The sequence below is a fragment of the Vulpes vulpes genome, chromosome 3, assembly GCF_048418805.1.
Source record: "Vulpes vulpes isolate BD-2025 chromosome 3, VulVul3, whole genome shotgun sequence".
Taxonomy (NCBI): domain Eukaryota; kingdom Metazoa; phylum Chordata; class Mammalia; order Carnivora; family Canidae; genus Vulpes; species Vulpes vulpes.
This window is the reverse complement of record NC_132782.1, coordinates 125,316,101-125,344,021: the sequence shown is the minus strand read 5'-3', so window position 1 is coordinate 125,344,021 and position 27,921 is coordinate 125,316,101. Positions and strand designations below refer to the sequence as shown.

The 27,921-nt window shown below is 38.8% G+C and overlaps 1 non-coding gene across 1 annotated transcript; it reads left to right on the top strand.

Moving 5' to 3' along the window:
* The first annotated feature begins 22,137 nt into the window (after positions 1-22,137).
* Positions 22,138-22,210, top strand: TRNAA-UGC (transfer RNA alanine (anticodon UGC)). The gene has a single exon. It is a non-coding gene; the product is annotated as a tRNA-Ala (tRNA).
* The last annotated feature ends 5,711 nt before the right edge of the window (positions 22,211-27,921 follow it).

Sequence of the window (27,921 nt, the reverse complement as noted above, 5' to 3'; positions counted from 1 at the left end):
TCCTACAAGTGAATTTCTCATACACAGTCTCCTATAAGGAAATTCCAGCAAAGTTGATGAATACAATTTATAATTAAACAAAATTTTCCTAATCTATGTCAACTTGGCTGCGTTAATATGCGGCATTCTCTGTGGGCTTTAAATAGTGGCAATAATGACTCATAATTTAGGAGTTAAAACCAAAGTTTTAATTATGCTGAGGGACCCAATGAAGCCATCACAATTAAGATGATAATAAATCAGTCATGTAGGCTTAAGTCAACTTGAGAAAGTGAATATATTTGTTTTATTATAAGTGTGATATACTAGTACATAGATTTTAGGATTTTTCCTGCACAAAGCCAGTGTTTCCATATTCTTTGAATATGAATATTGAAAACTGACCATGTAGTTTTATATTTAAAAAAATAATAAAGATAATTATTATCTCGTTGTTTTCTTAAATAAACAACTAACCTGTGGCTCTCTGAGGACAGATGTTAGGCCCCTACTGCTCTACCTCTGGGCCCTGGCACAGGGTCTGACAATATGTAGAGTGCTCAACTCATGAAAACAGTGGTCTCCTCTTCAGCTGTCATTTAAAAATACCACACTGAATTTGTAAACTAATACTACCTTAAGGCAACTTTAAGAAATGTTAAATTATGCTCAATAAAAGCAATTAGTAAATGCATAATCTTTGAAAAGCAGTAGCTTTGGTGAAAGATATAAGCCTAAATAATAATAAAAATGGTAATCACAACACTATAGTAATAATAAAACCAATTGTAATAAGAGTAATATTGGACACTGAGTATATGCCAGGCACTGTACTAAGTACTTTACAGTTGTTATTTCTTTTACTCCTCACAATAATCATGTGAGATAGGCGTTATTGTTATCACTTTACACTGTACTGACCATTAGCTACACAGTTGTATAGAGAAGGGACCACATCTTTCTCATGTTCCACCATGTACCCAGCACCAAGCAGTTTCTAACAACAGGTATTTGTGAATAGATTACGCTATTGGATAAGGAGACAATGCACCTGGCCCAGGGTCTTATAGTTTTTATGTAGCAATGTCAGGACTTAAAAAAAAAAAAAGAGCAATAAGCAAATGGAATATGGAGTCTGGGTGATCTAATTTTAAGTAGGCTCCACATTCAGCGTGAAGCTCGAACTCATGACTCCAAGATCAAGAGTTACATGCTCTACTGACTGAGCCAGCCAAGTGCCCCTCATTGTTCTTTATTTATGCCTATAAAAAAGTTAAAAAAACAACCTAAATGTTCAATGGTATAGAAATAGTAAAATGCATTTTGCTACAGTAACTCTATGAAGTAATATGCAGCCATAAATGTGTTAATTTAAAAACACTAAGTAGCTACGTGGGAACATGCTCATACATTAATGGGGAAAAAGGAAGCAAAATTATATCTCTGCTTTGATTACAATTATGTAAAAATGATGCATACATATTAATAAGAACTGTAAGGTAGCAAAATATTAAGCCATCTATTTTTATGGTGGTTGGGGATAATGTATTTAATTTTCATTATTATTATTTAATAAAGCATCCTAAAAACTACTTTAAAAAAGAAGAAAAACAGTAGCATAGGATATGCTTATATTATGAGGCAACTGCATTTTAACCAGTGAGTTTGCATTGAAACAGCACCTCAACCGTTCCTATTTCAAACGAGTGTGATGTTAGCATTGAACAAGTAAGAAATAAGTTAAAATCCTGGCAGATGGTTAATGGGTAGTTTTGGGGAGGCAGGGAGTATGTAATATACCAAAAGCAAAAGAGGGAAGCTAATAAGCTTTCCCTGCCTTCTCAAGAGGTCATCCTTAGAGAAATCTTCTATGTCTTTGTACCAGATCTAGAAAATCTACAGAGCATTGATTATGTTGACAATACTTTGTAAGATAAGGAATTCTCATAACCAAATTCTCTTTACGTATCCATCTTCTTCTGCAAGTTTAAGACCAGAATGATGTTTCCTTCATCTTTCAAGCTTTCAGAGGGTCATTTCTGCATCTGTCTTCTGCAAAGAGCCTTCACTTCCACTCTAATCATCAGAGATTGCAGCCTCCAACAGGATACATCAGTGCCAACAGATATGCAGTGGGCATGAGTTATAGTCCCCAATCTAAAACATTTGAATCCCAGTTCCACTACTTACCAGCTTGGTACAAAAATTGAAACAAGTTACTTAACTTTTCCAAACTTCAGTGTTCTTGGTTGTAAAATGGGAACCATATGGCTCTCAACCATAAGGCCTATAGAAAAGATTAATTAAGGAAATATAAATAAAGTGCCTAGCCCACAGTAAGTGCTCATAATGTTAAGTATTACTATAATAATACTCATTGGTAGTATGTATTTCCTTACCAAGTACCTCCAGCAACTTCTGGATGTTTTCCATAGCCTTCCCACTGACTCTTCACCATATCTTCACCATTTGTCTAACGTCTATTTATATCTCCTTTATATATATGTATGTGTATGTGTGTGTTTTAAGGTTATTGCATTGTTTTCTTGCTTAGAAGAATCTTGAAATACTTCACCATGCTTTAATAGGTATGCAAAAATTATTTGTTTAATGACTGGATAAATTTAACATCTTTTGCTCAATCTATAAATCTTAATTTAAGATTTAAGCAACTTTCCATTAAATACAGAGTCTTTCTCTGAGCATTTGATATCAGAAGCCACTCCAGTTGAGGTTGGAAATCAAAAAAAAAAAAAATCTGACTTTTTGTGAGGGAGAATGGACTATTGCCACAGTCCAGACTTGAAAGATACAAGAGTAGATGGCCCTCACTTATCCCCACTTAATTCTTTAGTCGGGCCTGTGCATAAACCAGAAGGATTCTGATGGATGACAGTGGAGTAATGCAAACCAACACAAACTAACCAGGATTAGCCTCAGTTACAGCTGCTGTACCATATCTGGTATCTTAGCTAGAGCATATTAATACAGCCCTAGGTATGTCATATGTGTCTTTGATTTGGTGAATATGTTCTATTCAACATCCTTCAGGAAAGGAGATCTGAAGCACTTTATTTTCACTTAATATGAATAATTAAACATGAACAATCTTGTTGCAGGACTATGTTAACTCTACTGCCCTCTGTCACAATATAGTCTGAAGAGACTTGAACCATCTGAACACTGTATAGCACAGTGTTAAAGACATCATCATAATCAGACCTAATGAGTAAGAAGTAGCAAGTACTCTAGAAGTATCAATAAGAAACATGTTCCCCAGACAGAGGAAGACAAATCATATCAGAGCCTGCTACACCCATTAAGTTCTTTGGGGTCCATGGATCTAAGGTTTGCCAAAAGATCTCCTTCAAAATAAAGAACTAGTCATTGTACGTCTCATCAATTATCACTAGGAAACTCAATGTGTGAGAAGGCCTCTTCATGTTTTGGAAGCAGCAGATTCTAAATTTGGCAATACTCATCCATCCATTTATTAAGTGACAAAAAGACTATATTTATTGCAATGTGATTGCAGAGGCTGGGTAGCCAGATCATTGTCTTTAAAAAGGAAGTAGGATGTAGGAGTTAAAAACACAAACTTTGAGGGGAACCTGAGTGGCTCAGTTGGTTGAGCATCCAACTTTTGGTGTTGGCTCAGTTCATGATCTCAGAGTTGTGAGATCAAGCCCCATGTCAGGCTTCAGGCTCACTGGGGAGTCTGTTTGAGATTATTTCCTCTCCCCACCCTCTGCCCCTCTCTGCCTCACTTATGTCTTCCCTCTCTCTCTCTCTCTCAAAATAAATAAAATAAATAAATCTTAAAATAAAAACACAGAGACTTTGAAATCACCCTATCCATATTCAGAACATAGCTCTACCACTTACTAGAAGCATGATCTTGAGCAAGTTACATTGCCTCTCTGTTCTTCAGCTTTCTCATCTGCAAACTTGAGAGTAATAATAGTACTTCCTTCATAGAGCCGTTGTAAGAACTATCACAACTCAATATATCTGACACACATAAAGTGAGCTAATGCCTCTAATCTAATGGACTGGATATTCTGAGAAATGGGAGAGGAGAAGCATTTTAAACATTTATGTTCATGAGCTTCTTTTTAGTGAATGGGATAAAGAAATTAGGGATTACTTTGACAAAAGAAAAAGGTAAGGTATTATTCTTACCTATAACGTGCAGAAAAAGCAAGGTCAGAGTGTGATGGAAAAAAAGAAATGCCTAGAGATGGGGAAGAAGACCCATGCAGAGAAGTTAAGGGGGACTGAGATGAGATGAGCAATCACAAAAGAAAAAGAAAGGATAAATTAGATCTTGAAGTTGGAAGGAGAGAGTTAGGAAATATAGCTCAGGTTGTAGAGAGTATCCTCCAGTGAAGAGTAACCATCAGGGCCTCTACAGAGGAGATAAAACAGTTGACAGAAGAAAGAGAAGATTTGGACACTCTCTGTTGGAAGAATTATAATCTAGAAGAGCGGGCAGGGAATTCTGTTCTTGCATCTACAACTGTCAGCTCTCTGGTAAAGCCACCCAAATTGTAGAAGGTGATTAACAAAGAGAAGAGGCAATCAGAGTTATTAAGGAAATAATTGCAAAAATAGTAGGGAAAATCACATCCATATGATTAAGAAATTAGCAGGAGCCAAATAAAACTAGAGATATGAAAGCCCCAAGTACAACTAGTCAATAAATATAATCTTCCTCATGTCATTTGCTTAATGACTCCCATTGGTATAGATTTCATCAGGGACAACGCGTCCAAGGGTGATAGAACAGCTTTGAACATGCCTAGAAAACCCATCGTTGGTTCACGTAAACTAGAGAACTGTATCAAGATCTGAGCCCATAAAAAAAAAAAAAAAAATCTGAGCCCATCGTGATAAAATGGGCTTCGACATGGATGGAGCTGGAGGGTATTATGCAGAGTGAAATAAGTCAATTGCAGAAGGACAATCATTATATGGCTTCACTCATACATGGAATATAAGAAATAGTGAAAGGGATTATAAGGGGAAGGAGGGAAACTGAGTGGGGAAAAATTAGAGAGGGAGACAAACCATGAGAGACTCCTAACTCTGGGAAACAAACAAAGGGTTGCAGAAGGGGAGGTGGGGGGTGGGGGGGAAGATGGGGTAACTGGGTGATGGGCATTAAGGAGGGCACTTGATGGGATGAGCACTGGGTGTTATACTATATATTGGCAAACTGAATTGAAATTTAAAAAAATTTTTTAAAAACCTCTAGCTGTTCCATTATGCTATGGGCACTGCAGGCTCCCAGCAAGAGCCAGTGTGAGTGTCCACTCACAGAATAGACAGTTTGCACCCCCTAAAACTGTCTAAATAGGCCCTAGAAAAAAGACTCTTGGATTGACATCTCAGCTCCAATGTTGTATGCACAACTTTGGACCTGGCTTAACTTCTTCAGGCCCCAATTTCTTCATCTATAAAATTGGAATAATAAAGGTACCTATTTCTTACGATTGTTATAAAATTTAGATGAGTAAATATAGGTAAAGTGCTTATGCCAGGGCCAAGTACAAATGAAAAATCATAGAAGTGTCCACTAAACTTTCAGGTGGAACCATTTCCTTTTCAAACTCACTGATCAGATCCATTCTATTAACTGCTTTTACCTAATATATTTAATGATGAAAGATTTAAATTGTTTCAAAGTGTTCTTTTCTTAGTAACTATCTTATTTATTTACAAAAATTGGTAAACACGAGAGAAGAGGAGCCAAAGTACTAAGCCATCATAACTGTCCCCAACTGTGGCCAAGTGTGATTGTCACTCCCAAGTCACCAAATAAAAAACATTTCAACACACACAATCATATTTGCCATATTCTCCATGTCAGTTAAGACCTGTAGATCCCTTCACATAAAAGTCTTAGATTTGTGCTGCTCCTACAAGGCTAACAAATATTAACTGTGTCTCAGAATTTCATTTTTTAATTTGGACAAAATGGTTTCTGGAGAAGAAAGCCTTGAAAAGCTGTGCTTTTTAACTTCCCAGAAAAGTTCTGAACAATGAAGTATGGAGTCCCCTCAGAGGACCCATCCTTTAGTGTAGTAGAGACTTCCAGAGTTATTTATTCAAAATAACAAGGTGTGTGCAAGCAGAATATTTGCTCCGAGGTGGTAGAGAAAATATCCTTGGATTGGTGGCTCACTGGAGAAAAACTTTCTCCACTGACAGGCACTCACCTCAGGGACATAGCCCTATGCCACTGCAGCTGAGTAGAGGTATGTGGCCAAAGATAGGAAATTTCAGTAAAATAACTTTCCTATCAGCAGATATCCTCCAAACCCCAATGGCCATGAGACAGATGTACTACTTTATCCCTGAATATTCAGTTAGAAACCCCTGTTCCAATGATGGAAAATATTCAAGCAAAATTTCCATGGTCATTTACAACATCAAGAAGTTAAAAATTGAAATATTGCTTTGTCTGGCCCAAATCAGCCTCAATTTTTCTTTCTCTAACATGGCAATTATCATCTCAGAATATTTCTCTGCTAGCTGCATGATCATTAAATAATTAGTCAGGATCTAGCCTTAGAGGAAAAACACCTAAATAGATATTCCTGAAGGACTCAAAAGCAATCTAGATGAAGGCCAATAACAGAACTCAATGTGGGTGAGACAGGAGCCAGATTATTGGTTGCAAAGAAAGTATTTGAAATAGCTTTATGATTACTGGAGAGACTTTCTGTTTCCTCAGTGCAAGACTACTTGTCAGGGAAGTACGTGACAGGGCAACTGACCTGCCTAGTAAATCAAGTAAGTAGTCATTTCTTTACATCATCTTCAAACATCATATACCTCAAGAGTCAGAGATATCCCAGGGTCAGAGCTACTTACTTGTGTCTGCCCACCAGTCCTCCACAGCACCCCATGTCTCCCAGCCTAATTCCACCACTTTCCTGATCCCCTGCCTCCCATTTTGCCTCCATACATTGGGTCTGATTCTCCATTAAGCCCCTTGGATTGATGCCCTAGCTTCAGCTGATTTCCAGGATGCCACTTCCTGTTTCTGGGCTCTGGCTTCCCACAGCAGTATACCCAGCCAGAACCTTCTCAGCTCTAGCCTAACACAAGCCTGAGTTTCTGACCAGGAAAGAGAAAAGGGAGTTTCAAACAAATGCTGAAATGACAGGAGGCCGGATATAGTATAGTGCCTAGCAATAGACCCATCTCCAACCAGACTTCAGACAAAATATCACAGATATTTTGAGATGTTGACATTAAGACCTTAAGGACCTTAAGAGATGTTGACCCTTAAGCTGCAGCTCAGGACCTTAAGAGATGTTGGACTCTTAAGCTGAAGCTCACAAGTGATAAGTAGTGTTAGTCTTTGTGCAGAGGATACACAGTAATTTGATGGGGGTCAGGGATAAGACTTTAAACTTTTTGGAGAAGGAACTACCTAGAAAAATGGCACACCTCTGCCCTAGATTGGAGGGAAGTAAGAGACAAGACGATTACAACAACTAACTGAGCACTAGGATTGAGGCTTTAAATCCCAGTCATGAGGGCAGCCCAGGTGGCTCAGCGGTTTAGGGTCACCTTCAGCCCAGGGCCTGATCCTGCAGACCCAGGATCGAGTCCCACGTCGGGCTCCCTGCATGGAGCCTGCTTCTCCCTCTGCCTGTGTCTCAGTCTCTCTGTCTCTCATGAATAAATAAATAAAATCTAAATAAATAAATAAATAAATAAATCCCAGTCATGAGAATTTGAGGCACATAGGTCCAGGGTCGTTTGGAGCTAGAATAAGTCAGCGACCATGGTCCATCACTACATCAATGAAAGAGCAATCCAGTTGCAGTGCAGGTGACAATAGAGACAGGATGAACCATTCCCAAGTCTGGCTATGCCAACATGCTTTCCCTCCAGCCCCATCCTGTTTCCTCCCACTCCTGATTCTGATGGTAACAGCGAAAGGAGAGAAAGATATACTGAGAGCTGCCATCAAACTCCCACCCAAGCGTAGGTTGCCAGCAGGCAGATAGACTTAGCACTTACACAGTTCCCATGAAAAGAGAAGCTTCTGTTTTATTGTTTGCTTTTGTCAAACAGATAGAAATCTCAGATAACACCGATGTGAGTAATGAAGTAATTTATAAACTGTTTGCCAGCAAATTGATCTTCCTGGAACCTGCCACATTACCTACATAGGCATGCTCTAAGTAATCAGCACACTGATAATAAGTGCCAAGGGGGGAAATTCTTCATCTTACGTTTTTTCTTTGTTTTAAATCCTCCATGATGGTGAGTAACACTTACGGTTTGCCTGGGCCTTCAGGTTGGAGCACTGAAAGCCCCACATCGTGGGAGAACCTCCAGTCCCACCCGAACTAGGATGGTTGGTCACTCGAGTGGGAATTCAAGACCCTGGATTGGAGCCTTCCTGTACCACAGATGAACTATGAGGTTGGGGCATATCAGTTGACATATCCTACCCTCAGATACAATGCAAGGCAACATTAAGACCCACACAGATCATTCCCTTAATCTTGTTATTTTATCTGAAGTTCTCAACCAAGTATTTTTTCTCAACCAGTTCTCAGATGGGCATTGACTCTAAGTAAAACAAACCCTGAGTAGTGTCAAGATTTCCCCTCTGCCTTCTGCCCCTTGTTAAGAACCATAGACAGAAGGTTGCAAAATGGGTTCCAGACACAGTTGAGTAACTGCAAACATTCCAGTATTTATTAGGAAATGTATTCACTTTTTATGAATTTAAAATGTATTCAAATAACAATCACTTAAAAATACATTTGCCTTCCTAGAGTAAGGCATTTCTCCTACCCCCAACACCTCCAGCCTTCCTGTCTTACCAAAGGGAAGGACGCAGCAAAAAAGCAAAGAAATACTTAGTAATGTCATATAGCCCAGGAACTCAGGTTCACTAGAAGGCTGATACTCAATCATAAAATAATAAAATACCTCCCTTCTTTTATGCCTATGTGATGGTTAATTTTATGAGTCCATTGGGCTGGGCTAGGGGTACAGAGTGCTGGCAAAACATTATTTCTGGGTGTGTCTATGAGAGTGCCTCTGGAAGAGATTAGAATTTAAATCAGTAGACTGAACAAGAATTGTTTTTACCAATGCGGTGGGCATCATCTAATCGGTTCTAGTCTTTAACAGAAAAAGGTGGAGGAAGGGCAAATCCCTTCTCTCTGTATGGACTGAGACATCCATCTTCTACTGCCCTGGGACCCTGATGCTTCTGGTTCTCAGGCTGTCAGATTCAGATCAAGACTTACGCCATTGCCCCCTCTCCACTTGATTATACCTACAAAGTCCCTATTTTCAAATAAGATCCCATTCACAGGAACCAGGTGTTAGATAGACACCTAGGTGTTTGACTTGACTTATCTGTTAGAGGAACACAATACAACCCACAGCAGATACTACCAGAAAAAAAAAAATTTAGCCACAAACTGAGAATCAGTATTTTTAACAAAAGTTTATACAAAGTCTCTGCTTTCTTCTTTCGCTCCTCTCTCTCACTCAGCACTAATAGCAGAGTTCTGTTAATTTTGAAAATGCATGTTCAAAAAAAAGAAGAAACAGTAGTTGTTGAGAATGACAGGTACAGGAACATACAATTCTGAATGTAGCTCTTAAAACTGGCTTAGCAGCTGAAAATGTCTGTATTTTCCACTAAAACGTTTTTTAGTTTCTGCAATTTCTGTGATAGCACTGAAGCTAACTCTTCCTTATCATCTTATTCACATTGTCATTTTAAAAACCCAAAGGGCTGATTTTAAAAATACAGAAGGGGATTGCTCTACTGTACTGTTCTCCATTTGGACACAGCTCACAAGTAAAGATTAGAGAAAAATAAAAATCATATCTGATAAAAATCAAAATAAGTAAAGGCTGTTGAAGGGGAAAAAAATCTACCTCAGGGAGAAAAAAAGTGTGCCATTGTGACAGAGTAATTTAAGGGAAAAAAAACTATTTATTTGTACCTTCTGTCTTAACATCTTTTTCTCTTTTATTTCTTTTGTTCTTTATTTGGTGTACTGAATTATTGAAAATTGTTTATAGAAAGGAGAAAAGTCCCAACTGCCTCTGTTTATACAAAATTATTTTTGTCTACCTAATATCAAAACCATGTAAATGAGACTGTATAAATAAAATAATGAGGGATTGTGTATTTGATCACTAAGATGTTTTTCCATAATTAATAACCAATAAAAAATGTGTTGCCTAAATGTTTATACATTTTAGAATCCATTCAAAAACTAAAATTACTGTGTGTTTTCAAGGTCATAGTTTAATAGTTTAATACAAATAGCTTAAATGTCCCAGACATTTTATGATGCTATCTCTGAAAAATCATCTATATTACTACCATGTTGTTTACTCTACTCCAGCCACATTAGCTCCTTGTTGCTTCTCTGCTACCACAGGCATATTTCTACCTCAGGACATTTGCATTTTCAGTTTCTGCTGCCTGGAATGCTCTGCCCCAGACATCCACCTGGTGAGCTCCTTCACTAATATTAAGTTTTTACTTGAAAGTGGCCTCAGGGAGGCCTTTGCCAGCCTATCTAAAATTCGATCACCCCACATAATACCTCTTATCCTTTTTTTCTTATTTATGTTTTTTATTTTTAGTTAGCAGTAGTGGCTGAAATTTTATTTCTGTCATTCTAGATCATATTTTTCATACGGCCAGGGTAGCTTTTCTAAAAGAAAAGTGTATGTATATATATAATATTTATTTGTTTACTTTTATAATTATATACAAGTGGGGGAAAAAAGATGAATTATTTTGTGGGAAACTTATTTTTACTGAGCTTCCCTCACAGATCATTAAATTCCTAAAGATAGTATTACTATCTTAGTATTACTAAGACCTGATATGGAGAGAAGATGAAATTATTCTTAGCGACATCTTATTCTTTCCAAATAAATGGGAAAAAGATGATCCTTCATAGTTATTGTGTCTTTTTTCCCCCCAACAATTCCCCTGTTCAGGGAGTGTATATAACATGATAGACCTAGTCTTCACCATGAAAAATAAGAGAGCAGTGTGAGTTGGGAGCTTCCATTTTGCTTCTTTTTTTCCTTTTCAATAGTAAGGAGAGATCCATCAGGACTAGAATACATAGAGTCTAGAACCTAGCATATTCTAAACACTTGAAAAATGTCTGATGAATAAGTTCGTTGACAATTGAATTAATTAGTTACTGAATGAATACTGTCTTCCTTGATAAATATGTTATTCCCTTTGGGGTAAATTATATTAATTGATGACAATTCTTCCTTCTTTCTCTGCCCTTGCCAGGGTTTGCCATAGGTAAATTTTGATAAAGTTATCAAACCCAAAAACATTTTTATACCTACATATATACATTATGTTATATACATATATACACAAACAATTTAAACATTTATTAACTGAATTAGATGTAACACATACTTGTGTGCATGCGCGTGCACGTGTGCATGTGATGAAGCTGGGTTTGCTGCCGAGGGGTTGGAGTCAGGGACAATCTTCAGTGACATTAGTCCATGGAAGGACTGGGCAAACCATGAGGAAAAGGATCAGGAATCTGGAGGAAGCTATGAGGTTGCTCTCCATTAAAGGGCCAAGCCCTCTTCCTGCATGCTTGTCCCCAAGAACTGAGGACAAAGTGCCCCAGACAGCAGAGCCCACTGGGGCTGGTCCCCTCATCTGCGTCTCCTGGCCACTACATCAAGCCCTCACAGTCTATATGCTGGACCCTTTCACAGCTTCTTAAGTACAGTCCACCAATAAAGCCCTGTTTGTGCTGCACTGGAGCAGGAAGGTAAATTCAGGTTGTAGCCAGTACCTCCACAAATGAGAATTCATGATAGAGGTCTCTGACTGCTTCTTGGCATTTTTCCACAGTTTAAAATTCTGAGCCTAATCCAATTTGTAAAACATGCAGGAGCACCGGCTTATAAGAGCTCTTCAGCTCTTCAGGAGGGGCAGGTCCATCTAGAAGATCAAAGGTATCAAGGCCAATGGCACAAAGAATAGCTGAACCTATAGAGTGATGCTGTAAGCCCAGCAGTTCTGTGCCAAGACCCCACTGATCAGTCTGTCTCTCAGATAAACTCAGGCTAACTCCCTGTTAGCTGGTGTCACTTCAGATTCCAAGGGTAAAAGGGACTTTCACAGTTGGTGGTCTAGTCTTGGCATAAATCTATGATATCAAATTCCTACCAGGTGGTCATCTAGTCTCTACTGACTTGCTGTAAAGAAGTGCAGCCTTTCTAGCAAGGGAGTCCATATATAGGTTCCTCCATATGCTAAGTCAGCCTCTAGGTCTCCTATAGCTCCTCCCACTGGTTTTGGTTTGTCCCCATTGAGGCCACACTTTCCTTTCCCCAGACAGCCCTATGCAGATGTAAAGACAGCAATCAAGATCCCTTAAGTCTCCCCTAAATTCCTAGGTTTAAAGATCCCCCAGACTGTAACAGGGTTGTTCAGTGCATAATTAAGTCATGACCCTATGCTCATGTTCACACTGGTGAGTCCACCATTTGGAAAACTTGTTACCAGGGACCTTATTTCTCCACCATCCTTCTGGAGCCTGGAATTCTTTGGAAATAAAAATCGATATCCTCTCAAAAAAAAAAAAAAAATACAAATGAAAACATAAACAAGGAAAAGGAGGTAAGAAATATTGTGTGAGGTGATGGAATTTTAGATAGGCCAGGGAAGGCCTCAGTGGGGCCACTTCCAAGTAAAAGCTTAATGCTAGTGAAGGAGCTTACACTGCAGATACCTGGGGGAAGAGCATTCCAGGCTGTAAAACAGAAAATGCAAATGTCTTGAGGTGGAAATATGCCTATGATAGTAGAGAAATAACAAGGAAGACAGCAGGGCTAGAGTAGAGTGAACAATGTGGTAAGTAGACAAAAATTATTTTTTAGAGGTAACAGGGTTAGATTCTAAAATGTCAGGGACATCATCTTTTATTCTGAGATGGAAGCCATGAAGAATTCTAAGAGGAGGGTCAGGAGCTGACTTACATCACATTACTTTGGCTCTGTGTGTTGTGACTACAAAGGACAAGGGCAGAAGCTGTTAGGAAACTATTTAGGAAGCTGTTCTAATAATCAAGCCTCTGCAAGTGATAATGAGGATGTGGACCAAGGTGGAGGCGGTGAAGGTGGGGATGAGTGGTCATATTCCGGATACGGTTTGAAGAGTTGACAAGATAGACTGGATATGAGAGAGGAGAGAAAGAGGTAAATCAACGTTGACGCCAAGATCTTGGACTGAGCAGCTAACAGAAGGAAGACATGAAGGAAGGTCAAAGAGCAACAAGTGTGCAGGGAAATTCCAGGAGCCCTACTCTGGACCTGGCAAGTTTCAGGCTCCTATCAGATCCAAGTGAAGCTGCCGGATAGACAGCTGGATATAGGGATCCTCAATTTCAGAGGGAAAAAAAAATCTCACCTGGAGATATAAATTGGGGTGTCATTCAGTGTGTAGACAGTATTTAAAGCCACTGATCTGGATGAAATTGCCCCCAAGAAGAGAGTAGATTAAAAGGGAAAGAGGACGCAGCCCAAGTCACCTCCAACATTTAAAGATTGAAGAGATAAAAGGGGAAAGCAAAGAGACTAAGAGAAATAAAAAGGAAAAAAAAACAGGTAAGCTCAACGTCCTGGTGGTAAAATGATATATTTCAAGGAGAAAGTGAGAACTTGACAAATAGTGCTCATCTGTCAAATAAAATAAAGATGAAGGAATGGAATGGGCATGGGGCTTAGCCAGGGGTTACTGGTGATCACGATAGGAGCAGCCTTGTAATTGTATTGGAACTTTGTTTCCAACTTCATTCATTGTCTTCCAAAGGCACTGGAATAACGATCTGATTTGAGCTTCCCACAGTGATGTCAGACAGTAGTATTATGACCCCATATCGACAAGCGAGCTCAAGATCACATGCTTTTGAAAAGGCTAAACCAGACTCATAACTCCCTGAGTCATGAGGGTTTTTCCACTTTCCCCAGACACTGAGTGGTCATTAAATAACAGAGGGTATTTCCCGAGGTGTCCACCGTCCTTCAAAAACTCACTGTATATCTCACAAGAATACATTTATCTAAGCCTCTCCCCACTACTAATTTGGCTTATCACCCCCCTGGGATAACAAATTCCATTAATTTGCTGTCTATACTTTGCACAGTAATGTGTCTTTTTTAGCTCTGCCTACCCCTTCCCAGCTGTGTGGTGTGAGGGCTGCATCCAGTGTGGACAGCCTGGATTGTTTAACAAGACCATGTTGGAATGATCCAGTCATATTCTTACGTACTCTCATTTTCATTTGTTAACCATCTCCCCTTTGCGGACAGCTTTTAATTGCTTTCTTTTGTCTGTCTCTTAAGGAAGGTCTTGAGATGCTATGGTGAAGAAAACTTTTTTAAAATATTACAAAAGAGAGGAAGGTGTTTTTCTGAGATTCCAAAAATGCTCGCTTCTTTTTGTGGATGCCACACACAGACACCTATAGTGCTCTCTTCTGTGAAGACGCATAATTATTCCGTACATGCTTTAGATGATCATCTCTAAGCTTCTTTTCTCTTGATGCAAGATGCCTTGGGCCTTCCTCCATCATAATTTCAATGCATGAAATTTTTAAAGTAATCATCTCAATTATTTTGTTCCAAATGCATTAAAGAATTAATGCAATATATGGACCATCTGAAGAAAAATGTTTGCATCCCACCTGATCTCTAACCTTGGAAGTGTCATCAAAACCCTCTCCACTGAAAAGGTGAGAAACTAATCCAAACTCACTAAAGCAAAAAAAAACAAACAAAAAAAAAAACAAAAAAAGATAATTTCTCGGCTCCTTTGATGAAAAATCCAGGACATGCAGCATTTAGCTCTGGGCCTCCTGGGTTTAGGAGCTTGAATAAAGTCATTGAGACCCATACCTTGACTCTGCTCTCCTCCACGGACTTCATGGTCATACTCTTTAGAAAGTAGAGACTCTTTGGGTCTATACCATCTTGCATGCCTGCAGCTTTGGCTGAAAGAGCAAATTGGGTCACCTGAACCAAACACTGGCCAGAGGAACTGTGTATTTGATGTTCCTAAGCATGTAGGCATCACACATGATAAGAGTAGGCACAGGTCCTTTCCTCAAAAGAAACAACAGTAACTACAGCTGTAAAGTATAATAGGAGCAGAGTTCTGGAGCTATAAAAGAGAGAGAAAGACAGACAGACAGAAGGGGGAAATAAGATTCAACTACATTTGGGCACCAAATCTAAAGAAACATTTCTATTGTGAGTGGGGTGTTTTATAAAGGACAGCGTGTTTAGCTAACTGATGGGAAAGGGTAAGAGGAGTTAGCATTATTGAGCATCTTATTTGATTTTTCCATCTCTGTTTTTTAGCCAATGGTGTTCTTGTTCTACAGATGAGAAAAGCGAGGTGTAGAGATGTTCAGTCACTTGCCAACAGCCTCATAACTATTTAGAGAGCAGGCCGGCACTGGAACCAGAGCTTCAAGCTCACCACGAGGCCCCACACTCCTGTTATGGAAAGAAGGTGAGTGGATGACGGTAACATTGGATCAGTCCACACAGAATGCCGGCAATGCAGCCAAGGTGGAAAGCCATTTGGTTGAAGGGGCCAACTGTATTATGCTCGATGTCTGTCACACTCTACATGGTGCCTGAACCCAGGAGCCTGATCCAAAAAAAATTCAAATTTAAAAAATTCCCTTATGCTGAATTGAAGGGAAGCCCCTTTTATAACCCAGGGAGTCCACAAAAATGGTATGATGTTGGAATATCTTTGTATCACATAATTTCCCTTTAATGTCAAAAAAAAATTTTCTGTCCATATCAACTCATGTTAGAATCAAGTATGTAAAGGATACAAAGTACAGTGACAATTTGAAATTCGAAGAATAATCATGTTGTCTTCTGTCCTCAGCCAGCTTCCTGGAAGCCTTTTTTCAGAAGAGCATATGCAGAGGTGCCTGAGTGGCTCAGTGGGTTCAGCATTGGACTCTTGGTTTCAGCTCAAGTCATGATCCCAAGGTTCTGGGATGAAGTCCTGAGGCCTGTTTCAGGCTCCATGCTCAGTGGGGAGTTTGCTTGAGATTCTCTCTCTCACTCCCCCTCTGCCTCTCCCTACATTCTCTCTCTCTCTCTCTCTCAAATAAAATCTTAAAAAAAAAATAGTGAATGCAGATGTGCATCTAACACAAAATGTTCTATTCAGAGATGCAGACCCATTTTGCTTTGCTTCTCACCTTAAGTTCTCTGAAAAAAAATGCATCTTCCCTCAGTACTTTGAATTCCCTCTTGGCATTAAATAATTTCCATGGGAACTGGGGCTAAAGAGACCATCCTAGAGCTCGTTAAGTGTTGCACCACTTAAACAAGATTTTTAATTTTCCTTGTTCTCCCTTTTGTTAGATAATCGATAACTACCAACACATTTATTAATGATGTAACTCCTAGACAAGCCTGGAAAATGATGTCGGATTAACTCACAAAGGTTCCTCCTTATATAGAATCCAATGTCTGTGCTTTGAAAGAGATACTTTGCGGCTCAGATAAAACAGAAACGGAATCCAAATGTTTCCAAAGTAGCTCAGCCTTTTAGCCACAAAGGAAAATCCTGGGCCGAGATTCCAGAACTTTTCTTTGTCTTGGTAATTTTCCAGCATGTGTTTTTACTCTTCCAAATGCCACATCAGAGTCACAGATGGCAGCACGATTTGAGCAGGTTTGAGCTTCTCTGTTTTTTAATCCAAATCCGAAATTAGACAGAAGTTGATATTAACCTCTCAGCCTCCCGCGCCCCTCTTTCCCTTCTTGCTCCCAGTTGTTTTCATCTCATTGAGCCTTCAATTGTTTGACCCCATTAGTATTTTTTCCCAGCACAATTAAAGCACCAAAGAGTCTCAGTAATGTCAGTGCCACTTCCCAGCAGCTCAAGCATTTCTTTTCTCATTTCAATTTGTACTCTCAAATCTAAGCTAATTGAGGTTATCAGAAGAATGCTGGATGGCTCCTTTGCCCAGCTTTAAAGTTGGATGTAATGTTGATAGTAGGTTTGAGCTTGAGGTCTAAAAAGTAAAATACTACACTTTAGGCTGTTACTATATAGCACAAAATATTCCTCCAATATCCCAACATTTGGCCTGGTATTTTTTTTTCCATTTTTCACTTTTTATCCAGATGTTTTATATGGTTTAGATATGACTTTAAATCTTAAAACTATAAACTGCATATACTTTTCTTATGTTAAGATCTAAAGACATTAATACCCCAAATTTCCACAACCAACCCAAAGATACTAAGATCATACATGATTTTGAACTGTTGACTTCTTTTTAGAATTCAATAAAATTTTACTGAATGTCTACTATGTGAAAGATGTTGGCCTGGGAGGACCTTGAGAGATATGATAAGTATGAAGGGATCTGCTCTCAAGTTAATGTTTGTAACATTCCGTTTAACAAGTAACCCAAACATATTATAGTACACATTACTTTGCTGTAAAAAGACTTCTGCTTACAGATGCCACTGATTCTGCTTGGGTTTTGTCACCAATTTCCCTACGTTTGTGTGCTATAACGTGCAATTCTGGGCTTGATTTAATGAATTCACTAATTCAACAAATAAAAAAGCATCAATTATGCTCTAGACATTGCACATGGCACTGAGGACAGAAAGAAAGGTATCTCCCCACACATGGCATCCAGTCTACTAGACAAGGCCATCCAAATGGATCTGTAAATAGAATGCAGTATGGAACGGGCCATGGAGGCGTGCCCTCGGTGTTCTGGGAACTGTGAATAGACCCCAATGCTTATATTTTTAAGTTCCTCTCTGCCTAGTTTCCAAATTTCAAACCTTCTCCTTGTTACTCCACCTTCCTCTACCCGATCTCTCCCAGTACTCTAGAAACACAGACCACTGGAAGGAGCACGTAATCAGGAAGACATTAAATCTGGCCCCATCACTAACAAGCTGTGCGTCTTTGTGCAAATTGTTTTAACTTCTCCGAGGCTGAATTTCTCCCTCTGTAACATAGAGGTGTTAATACTTCTGCATATATTTGACGTCAGAATGAAGGGAGATAACTTATGTAAGGTGCCTAGCAGAGTAGCTACACATAGTAAATGTGACTACTCTCATCTGACGGCTACAGCTTCAATGACCTGACTGGCCATATCTCATGTCTGGCCTTGTTAACCAGCCTGACTTATAATGTCCACAGCCCATATACATTGAGTCACAATGAGCCAATTGTCTCAGTTCATCCTCACAACCACCCACTGAGTAGATACAGTCCGGCCAAGTGTTCTTACCTTCTGGTTCCCACAGAGTCCAGCACACAGCTCTTCCCCTCCGTTCCTACTACTATCTACAAGGGGTCTACCCTCCCAATCACTTCCTAGCTTTGTAGGCTGTTGCAGGTTTACAGCCTGAAAGAGAGAGGCACACCGCCTTCTCTGACTGCACCTTACTATGCATTACCCCCTATTTGAGGCCTTTTGCTCCAGAAGTATTATGAGTTTCTAGGCACCAGGCCACAAGGAAGACGATATTGCTGGGAACAATAGGCTTCCTTCTTCATAATCCTTTCCTATTTCCTTTTCAAACACCGCCCCACACACACACACACACCCCGCCGCCCAGCCTCTGGCCCTACCCAGATGCTTCCCAACTGCTGTAACTAGGCTTGTAATCCAATTCTGCCAAAGTGCTGCTGGCTGGGATAAACATATAGAAACCCTTTAACTCTTTCCAGTCTGCTATTTGCAGCTTATACCTACTTAAAAAGAAAAAAAAAAAAACTTGTCATTTAATTATACTGGAAGGTAGAGTCTGTTAAATGTCTTTAAGAAAAGTACAAGATGCTTCGGGAAACAGATGTCAGAGAACCTCGAGGCACCCACGCCTGGCTTCTCACACTGTCTCATTAAGCACTTGATGAGGAGTTTAAGCAAGGAGGCCTTAATAACCCCAGTAATCTCTTACTGGTTATCTCCCTGTTTTGCTTCCTGAAGCATCTATTCTGTTTCATTTCCCTTTCCTTTAAGGAGAAGCTTTGGTTCTGTGAACATGTGGTCTCTGCAGTGACCCCCCACGTGAAGGAAAGCAAAGACTGGCTAGAAACTCCCTGGATTCTTCAATCTGTGGCAAGCTTTGGGATAAAGTTTATGCCAAAAACCAAATGGCTAGTTTCGTAATGATAGCTCTTAGCAGAGGGGCAGCAAACTTAGCAACCAATCACTACTGTTATAATTTCAAGACATAGAGACTTTTCTGATCCACAACCACACATTTTCCCATTTGGTTCATGGTTTCTTGGAGATGATGCACTTGGGGGGGGGGGGTCAGCAGGTGTGGAGGTGTGCAGACCAAGCTGTCTCCATGGTGGCTTGGTGGAATGTCTGCTGTTTATGAATTGCAGGTCTGACAACCTGAAACTGAAGAACTTAACATCTCATGGGTTTCAAGGTGAAGTGTTAGCCACTTCAGAGTATTTCTTCCACCAGCTTCTTCCTGTCTGAAAATCTGAGGAAGTTTTATTTGGTTCACAATCTATCTTTGGCCGGTCTCTTGGTCGAGATTGTTAACTTTGTCAGCAATTGTTCAGATCCATCTTAATTCCTTTTTAAATATTTTTAATATATCCGATAACATAGAATCACCTATTTTTAATTTATTATCATAGTACTCATTATAATCACCTTTAGTCTAATAATAAATTACTATTACACTCAGTAATATGGTTGTTATAACATGCATATATAAAAGCTTAGAGGTCTCCAAAATAGGTCAAACCCATTTTCTTAAAACTAAATCTAAATTGTGTTCTTCAACCAGTGTTTCTTGATTCCATTATTTCCCCTCCTCTATTTTATTACTCATGATGGAAATGTAGGAAGCTTTCTCACTCTTTACCCCTCCACCTCATGCCCCTACCTCAACACCAGTCATCAGGATCTATTGATTCCATCTCTCAAAACTCTTTTTATTTTTGACTTCTCACCAATCCATCCTCTGCAAGCTAGGCCAATCAACTATAACCACAGGCTTACTCATCGGTCCTTTAAATAGTTATTGACACTTTTATTTATTTTCCAACTTGCATCCAAAGTTAATCCTAGAAAAATCTCAAATCTTTTATTTCACTCCCCTACTTAAAATCCTTCAGTGGCTTTCCATATCTCTTATTATCTGTGTTTAATAGTCTAGTAGGCCCCAAACAACCTGAGGCCTGTCACCTCTTTGTTCTCTGTGTTTGACCTTTCTCGGCCTTGCATGCATGTCTTGGCCATACTGGCTGCTCCATGCTTTTTTTCATCTCAGGATATTTTCAAATATTGTTCACTTCCTGGAATATTCTCCAACCCTCCTATGTCCCCTTAACCAAGGTAACTCTTATTTACCCTGTAGATAACAGCTAAAATGTTCATTCAAGGAATAATTACTTCCTTCATCCATCCTATCCCCCAAACACACTCCCAGCTAAGCTTCGAGTTCTGTTTCTAAAGTATCCTGACTTCTTCCTTCCTAGATGAGTCAATTCACAATAGTAATCACTTGTTTACATCTGTGTTTCCTGCTGAGTGATTGAAGGTAGGGACCTTAATCCACAAATCTAGATGTGCAAGTAATAAAGCATTGCTTTGCTTTCTTTAAATTCACTTACAGGGAACACTGTTTAATCAACTTCATTACAAATCCCAGCAATCTGGAGAGATTTTAATCCCAATAATTATCACAGTATTTTGTCCTCTTTTCCTTAGCATCCTATAAAAATCCAGGTGAGGAAAAAAAAAAGAAAAAAAAAATCCAGGTGAGGAGTCTTATTCTGTCTCAAGGCATTGCAGAGGCCCGTCCTATTTTTGGTACACACTGATTACCGTGGAAAAGCTTATTTTCCCTTCTGACATTGTTGCACATGGACCTTATTTGCTTTGTGCCTCTCTCAAGGTCCAGGACTCTTTATGGGGAGTGGCAACTCCATGGTCTAGGACTGGAGTCTCTGGGTATACTTGGAGTCCTGCCACTGCCCAAGGAAAAGGGATAGGGCCATAGTACTGGCAGACCCAGCAGCGCTGCTCTCATCCCAGTCTGGGAAATCCCCAGTCAGTGACCCTGAAAGTATTCCTTTCTCCCCATTTCTCCACTCTCTATGAGCACAATCTTTCAGAAAGGGAGTTGCTTTCCATGTGTGAAACAGAATTGAGTGTTTGGGGTATAATCAGAGTTTAAATCAAACAGGCTTTAACAAATCATGTACTGTGGTACTTCAATAACCTTCCTTTCAAATGGACAACATATTTCCACTTCCCTCTGCCATAACTGAGATAAGCTTGGAAAGGAGATTTATTACCCTTGTTTATAAAGGCCAGACATAGGGAGAGAGCGGGGGCGGGGGGGGGGGGGAGCAGAATGGGGAGATATTGGAGTTAATTCTGACATAGTTCTTCAACAGGATTTCTTATTCTTCCAGAAGACATCCAGCAATTGGTCTATGCTGGCAGAAATTAAGTTCAATTCTCTATGGCCGCATATTGTCTAATACATGGTTGATGCTTAAGAATATCAAATAAAGAACAATCCTTTCCTGGGAATTGTGCTCTCCCCCAGCTATGAACATTAGGATTTTGCAAAATGAGTTTGTTTCTCTAGCACTGAAGCCAATCTGGACTTTGGCAAAGCACCTATCCTACAGGACTGATGCTTTTAAGAACAAGCCCCAAGCTCCCAGAAGCACATTTGCTGAAATGTAAGTGGGCTGCAATTCAAGTAATTTGCTCCCTAACTGCCTTGTGACAATCTTGTCTCTCTTCCCTTGTTCTTTCTCCAGCTTCCCTCCTGCTTTGGCCCCAAAGACTGTTGCATCATTTCATCTGCTTTTTTCAGAAACCTAGTTTTCTTTTCATATCCCATTTCTGGGCTCACATACTGCCTCCAAAGCCCACTATTTCCATTGACCGAAATCTTATAAAGAGTCCCCCATCTTGCGACAGATTCATATTCAGACCTCAAAGATACCCGTGGCCATTTAGTCCCACTTGATAAACCCTCACCCCAATCTTAAACTGGTTAGGCCACATAACTCTGTCTCAGAATCTAATGCTCATCTTATATTCCATGGTGTAGTGGTTAGCACATCTGCCTTGCATGCAGAAAATCCTGGGTTCAATTCCCAGTGGAATCACAAAATTGCCTTAGTTTCTATTCAAAAGGAATTTAGTGAACCCTGTCTCAGAATCTCAATCTTTATCAAAGAATTCTAATATTGGATTTCTAGTTTTAAAAGAATCCCAGGGTTGCAAAGTACAGGCCTAGCCTAATATATATACCTTGTCCATCATTCATATCTAATTTATTTCAATCACTGGGAAGCCAACTTCTTAAACCAATATATTCAGCTTTCTTTAAGTAGACTCCTTCATTTAATATTTAAGCTAGTGCAGGATCATTTTTTGTGGCACATACTCTGAAGACCAGGCAGGAAAAATGCTGTTATCCTTTTATTCTAGGAATATAGAGCACATTTTTCTACAGGATGATTTAGGTGTTAATGAAAACATATGCACCCAGAGACATTAGTTTTAGTGATGAAAACAAGTAAAGGCACATCTCTACCCTCTGCACCATAAGGAAGCTCTTTCTCAACGCAATTATGACAAGGAAATGCCCCCACTCACAGTTACCAGGTGAACAACACATTGCATAAGTCATATGATGAATGAGAACAAAATTAAGTCATAGAGTATTATTGGAGAGAAAAATAACATCAAAGGAGTATCCAACCACAAAAAATAGCCAAGGATGCTGCCATAGTCAGCATAGGCTAATGGGAATAGCAAGTCTAACAATTGTTGCTCATGTACATGGGTAGCATCTTCTACTCAATCCAGACCATCTGACCTGTCCGTACCTTCAGCCCTGTTACATCATCAGAAACAAATTCTAGCCTTTGCAATGGATTTTAAAATATTATAGCCTCATATTTGGATGTGACATTCGTTCAAGCTCTGACCTTTCTCCTAGAACACACATTCATAATTGCATCTGGGTAGTTTTCTTCTGCTCACTCAAATTTTACAGAAGCATGGCTTTTGAAGCCAAATGGGTATAAGTCCTAATCCTATTTCCACTATGGAAGTTTTAATATCTGGCCCCTTGCCTATAAAATAAAGATAAAATCTTTATTTGCAGAGTTTTACAAGCATTGACTGAGATAATAAATATAAAATGCCTGGCAGAGAGTCAAGTACATGGTAAATGCTTAACTTGTTGCTTTTTAAAATCCCATACCACCATTCTCGAGTTTTCTGTTAGTTTTAGTCTGATATTCTGTTTGCTAAAATGTTTAGTATCTCATCTCAAAACTTGCAGCACTCTAATTAGGCATTTATTCTTCTAGGTCTGCACTGTCCAAATAAAGTAGCATTAGTCACAAATGGTATTTAAGCATACATTTTAATCCCTAGTTTTAAATAGAATTAAATATTCAATTCCTCAGTTGCACTAACCACATTTCAAGTGCTCAATGACCACATATAACTAGTGGCTACTGCACTGGACTATACAAATAACATTGCCATTAGGACAAAAAGTTCTATTGGACAACACTGGCCCAGATAATATCTAAGGACCTTACTAATATATTCTGTTGATCACCTCTGAAGCATTTCATAACCTTTTCCTCAACCTGTCAACAAATGACAGATGCCCCAGAGGCCATCTGCTATCATAACACAAGTTTTTAAACTTGAAAATTGTTCACATATACTGTGGTCAGATAAATAATAAGATTTTCAGTTGTGAGCCTTCTATTCTTAGGTTAGGATGCCAGTGAATACAAGGAATTAACCTGAAACTTAACTGACCTTTAGAAATAAAAAACCACATTAAATATCCTTGGAAGATTTTGCAATATTTCTCCTCAAAAATTTAAGAGTTAAATTAAATATTCCCAAAAATGGGTCTCAGAAGAGTACCAATGTCTTTCATGTCCAATTTAATAGTATCATATTGACTCATGAGAAATCTCCAGTTCTAAACTCTTTAAATTATATGATTCTTTAATGATTTGAAGTAAAATAGACAAGACAGGGCCCTTGCAAGTTTCCCAGCTTTTACTGCTCATATCTTTCTCTTTCTACCTTCCAAAAGACCATGGATTACCCTCTGAAAAAGGACTTCTCCCTTTTACTTCTCTGGAGGTTACCAGCTTCGAGTGAAAAACTACCTCATTTAATCGAGAAAGTCATGTGGCATAAAATATAGTATCTGCCATTATTCTTTATTCACTCATTCAATTGGTAAATATTATTGAGTACCTGGTCTGTGTCGGACCATTGGCTAACTGCTGGTGATACAGTGATGAACAAAATGAGCATGTCTCTTCTTTGATGGAGCATATTAATGTATGTTCTAATTCAGCCTGACCAAGATTAAATAAATTATGAGTTTTTAGTTTTTAGTTGCTTTATTTTCTCACCTCAGACTAAATGGTATTTTATTTTGTCACCATGTGTAATAGGGGAAGGGACATTCTAATATCTTCACATCATAGTCAAGGCAAAATTACATTCTCCAAAGCCATCCACCTTGGTCTGACAACCAGCCACCAGTTCGGGGCAACTCTCTAAGATGGCGAATATGTTTCACTTCATAGGAGAACTGTAATTAATTGGTATTGGTATCCAATCTATTTTGAGGAGCTGGACTGAGGCTAGATTTGTTGGGGGTGGGGGAATATGATGATATGTTAGCAATCTCTTCCATGGGCTCCATAGATTAGAATATAATAGACATGCCCAGTTACTTATACTACCTGGAATAAAAATGAGGGATGTGGTAGGAGGAGGTGTTCCAGAGTTAGAAGGCAAGCAAGGGCAGACATAGAGGCATCAAAAAGCATCAAGATTAGGTGATTTGTCTCCAAATTGCCTATGTACTCTTTGGTGGTTCCTAGTCTGATCAAAGTCTCCTTCTTTCTATTAGTTTCTCTTAACAAGCCCTCTTTCTCTTCTAAACTTCCTCCAAACCAAGGCTGTTCACATGCAAAATATCTTGCTTTTATTATCATTAAACTTAACATTCTTAAAATTCAACTCCAAATTTGATGAGCTCTGCATTTATAGGAAACTAAATTTCAGAATAAGCAATAAAATAAAGTTAGCCATGTAATTAGATCTCTACATAAAGGTCTACCCCAACTATTTAGAAGAACAATGTCAAGCTAGCCACACAGAGCTCAGGTTGTGTTTTTCTTAATCAAACTGAAGAAGAAGATGGATATGTACTTAGTGCACAAAAGATAGAAAAATAAAGCAAACAATACTGTTGAAATCCTATTCCCAGAAAATGCTCAATTTCTTACTTCTATGCAATAAATTCCTAAATACTCCCTAAACTAGTATTAAAAACAAACAAAAACCACAGTATCTTCTTTTCCTCCTACCAGTCTCTATGTGTGTGTGGGGTGGGGGGGAGGACTGGGGGAAGTGGTGGTGAGAAGGGGAGAGGTACCAAAGATAAAACAGAAGAATAAAAACTAGCTATAAAATTACCAATGAACAATTTACTGCCATGCCTGGGATATCATTCTTATAACTCTGTAAAATGACAATGTACTGAAGAGTCAAGTTATTTCATGCCTACGATTTGTGTAGTGAAGGTCTGCTCATTTTTTAAAAGACATACAGTGTATGAAAAGGGTAATAGTACCTATAGATTTTAAACTGAATGGTAAATGCAAAAAAAAAAAAAAAAGAAAAAAGCTTCTACAAAAAAATAATGGTCCAAATTTACTCTGTCAAGAATAATACTCTGGTGATACAGAATTCAGAGTCAAAAAAACTGAATATTTGTCTACCCCTGCCCCCTTGTGGTGATCTGTGCCTCTTGGGCAAAACAAGCAAATTTTTACAGGTTTGAAACCAAACACTTCAGATTTGAAAACAGAGAAGAAAGAATCAAAGTAGAAAGGAATTGTTATATTTAATACATAATAAAAGAATTTTATTTTTATTAATATGCATGTTAGCATAACATCTGTGCTTTACTTTTAAAAGCTGCTGTACAGAATAGTTACAAATGCAAAATCTGAATTCATCTGAGACAGAAGGAAATAGCAAAATTATGGTTAATTTTTATTTTAGGTTTTCAAAGTCCCATAATGGTAATTATACAGAGCTGTGTCTAGGCCCTAGACTATAAAGGATTATATGATATATGTCATTGACCCACAATGATGGATGTTTGATGAAGATCTACTATATGCCAGGCATAGGATTATTTTGGGAGAAGCAAGCGGTAAGAAATAATAAACAGTTTCTGCCTTCATGGAGTTTATGCCTTGTAGAGAAAAAAGACAAACAACAAATAATCATACTAAAAAGTTACAATCTCAAAGTGACATTTGAGGAAGAGAATATGATTCTATGAGAACCGATAACAATAGAAGTATATATCTAGCAGAGGAGCAACTAAAAAGTGAAAGAGCACCTTGGAGGCTGTGCATGTGGGAGCACGGAGTCTATGAGAACTCTCTGGGTTCTTTCTACTCAATTTTACTGTAAACCTATTACTTCTTCAAAAAAATAAAGTCTGGTTTAAAAAGAAGAAGAAAGGAGAGAGAGCGAGAGCAGGCTTTTCATAACAAAAGGCATTGGGGTAGGTAGGAGGAGGCATGCAGAGGAAAGTACACAGAGAAAGGCTCTGGGCTGGACAGTGCCATGGCACATTCCAAAGTCTGAAAAGGTCAATGCCTGGAGAAAAAGAGCAAGTCCCCCAAGAAACACGAAAAGGTATCCAGAGGCCAAAACTTGCATGAACATGTGGGCCATATTATGAGTTTTCTTTGAGAGTGATAGAACGCTATTAAAAAGTTTTAAACAAAAAAAAATAAAAATAAAAAAATAAAAAGTTTTAAACAGGAGAGTGACACAATCCGATTCATATTCTACAAATATATTAAATATTTTTAAAATAAATATTAAGAAAAGAAACAAGATAAGAGACTGCATATAGTACTGTCTTTGAGGAGGGCAAGAACATCGGACAGACAAGAGACAATGAGCTTCAAACGCTTCGAAAAGAAGAGGAAAACAACCTCTGACCAAAGAAGTTTAGAAATCTCTAACCAGGGGCACTTGGGTGGCTCACTAGTTGAGCATCTGTCTGTGGCTCAGAGTGTGATTCCGGCGTCCTGGGATGGAGTCCCACATTCGGCTCCCCGCAGGGAGCCTGCTTCTCCCTCTGCCTATGTCTCTGCTTCTCTCTCTATGTCTCTCATGAATAAATAAATAAAATATTTAAAAAAGAAAAAAGAAACCTCTGACCAGAGAAGTAAATTGGTTGTATAAGAATTAACAGATACCACTTAAGGATGTCAGAGGAAGAGAGACTTTGGTTAACATGAGAAAGTTGTGGAAATTGGAGAAGGGGTTGAGAGCATAGACAAGTTTGCTGGTGGCAAACAAGTAGACAAACCCACTAAAACTCAATTCACCAAGTGACTGATTCACTGACAACCAATCCATCAAATATGTTGAGTTGACAAAAGATGCTCTTATAGGTTTTAAGAAGATTTGATGACTGAATGTGAAATAGTTCATATGCACCAAGTAAAATTTTACTTTTCATATGGGGATTCTCAGTTTATACTGTTTTTTTTTCTTTTTTTATTTTATTTGAATTCAATTTGCCAGCATATAGTATAATATCCAGTGCTCATCTCATCATGTGCCCTCCTTAATGCCTGTCACCCAGTTACCCCATGCTCCCACCCACCTCCCCTTTTGCAGCCCTTTGTTTCCCAGAGTCAAGAGTCTCTCCTGGTTTGTCTTCCTCTCTAATTTTTCATCACTCAGTTTCCCCGGTCCCCTTATGGGTGGGTCCCTTTCACTA